The sequence below is a fragment of the Ciona intestinalis genome, unplaced genomic scaffold (assembly GCF_000224145.3).
Source record: "Ciona intestinalis unplaced genomic scaffold, KH HT001044.1, whole genome shotgun sequence".
Lineage (NCBI taxonomy): Eukaryota > Metazoa > Chordata > Ascidiacea > Phlebobranchia > Cionidae > Ciona > Ciona intestinalis.
In genome coordinates this window covers 1,298-3,272 of record NW_004191365.1, presented here as the reverse complement: position 1 = coordinate 3,272, position 1,975 = coordinate 1,298, and positions in this window count along the sequence as shown.

Here is a 1,975-nt window from a genome sequence, read left to right as displayed (position 1 = left end):
GTGGCAAGCCGTAGATGCTTCTCACAGGAATTCAAATGCACTGCTTATTTAGTTGGTAAGCTTGTGTATTCTGGTAAGACACTTGCTGGGGCATTTGATTATTTTTCATCTCCAACAGCATCATATGAAAGCTCCCCAGTACAAAAACACTGACCAGAAATAACCTTATGATTGCATTAAGATTAACCTCATGGGTGCGATTGGAAAATCTTGCACCGGCGGCCATTCGTTGCTTAAACACAACTATAAATAAGCAGCTGTCTACTTTATACAAATAATACGCGTAAACTGAATAATAAATTAAACATTCATACCGTATTAACTGCTAAAACCACGAGCAAACACTATCTAATGCTATAATTCGTTAAACAACTCATTAAAACTGTCTACAATTCGTACAAGCACTGCAAAACCGGGCCTGTTATAGAGGGCGCCATGGTTTCATTACATTAGGAGAAATGAAAAGTGAGTTAGTTTAAAATATAAACAGTGGTTTAACCTTTTATTTATTATGTTTAAAGTTCGCGAGAATGTAGTTATTCGTGATGGAAAGTTATTCTAGCTTGCTGAGCTTGAAACTGTTGAACAGTCTACAAATCCATAAAGGTTAGCTTTGTAATGATAAATCAAGCCCTTTATACAAAACTAAACAGTTCAATATTTTTCAGTTTTCTACGTGAGAACAGTTAAACGGGAAATTCACCTCCCCCTTGCATGGGGTATCCCACAAAATCTGCTGCAGCCTACCACATGGCATTAATTTTTTGGAAGCTGCTCTCTGAATGTGAAAAGAGAGGTCTGCAGATTCATGCTGTAGTTGTAGATAGACATAGACTGTCACTTAATCGCAGGTTTTTTAAACTGATTAGTGGCAGTAACCAGGTCCCCCAAGATGGAAAATTTACTGCTCCAAACCCAAATGCACCACATCGACCCATCTACTTATGTTCGGACCCTTGCCATTGTTAAAGGTATATTCATTTTTATCTTACATAAAAACTAACTGTACAAAATAATAGCAGCAAATAAGGAATTATAAATTGCAGACTGTTCGCAACTGGTGGCACACGATATATGAATATCAATGGTGGAAATATACTGTGGACAGACATTGTTAAATTATATGAAGTGGATGCAAAGTCACCAATCCTAAATTCTTCAGGACTAACTGTGGATCTAAGGATGTTTTGAGTTGGCGTGTTGTATCACTTATCCTAACTTGAAAATTTATGTATTAATTATTTGTGCAAATGAAAAAGTTAACTTAGCTAAGGATGTTTTGAGTTGGCGTGTTGGGCAGTGTTTTAAGTGTTATTCCAGCAGCAAAAGGAACATCTGACTTTGTTTTGATGTTTTCAAACTAAGTGAATTTCATTAGTTATTATGCCTTGTGCAGATCATGAATAACTCAATATGTTTTGCAGATGGTTTGAAATAATTAATTGCAGTACAAGTTCCCCCATTCGCAACTGTTCAGACACAAGGTTGGAGTGGTTACAAGAGACGTTCATTAAAAAGTTGCTGAAATGGAAGGTTGCTTACTTGTTCTATTTACTTGTTACGTATTTGCAAAGTATTCTTTTTATCTAATTTAGAAAACTTTACCATTTCAGAATGATGTTGAAGTGAACCACCCAGGAGAAGACAAACGATTAATGGCCCGACCAACTTTGGAGGGGTTGTTGTTTACCACAAAAATTTTTTAAGACAAACGATTAATGGCCCGACCAACTCTGCAGGGGTTGTTGTTTACCACAAAAATTTTTATCGAATTATCTCGCAGGCTGTTACAATGTCTTGATTATGTTTGTCTGCATTCTTTTAGTCGGGACATTTTAGAAGCATTTTTTGGAAATCTGGTAAGTTGTGCAACTATTCAATATGTTTGAAATGTAATGAATAATATATTATACAGGGTCAGATCAGAAATCCTGATGCCTCTCAAGCTTCGTACGGGTTTCAACATACTAAGCAT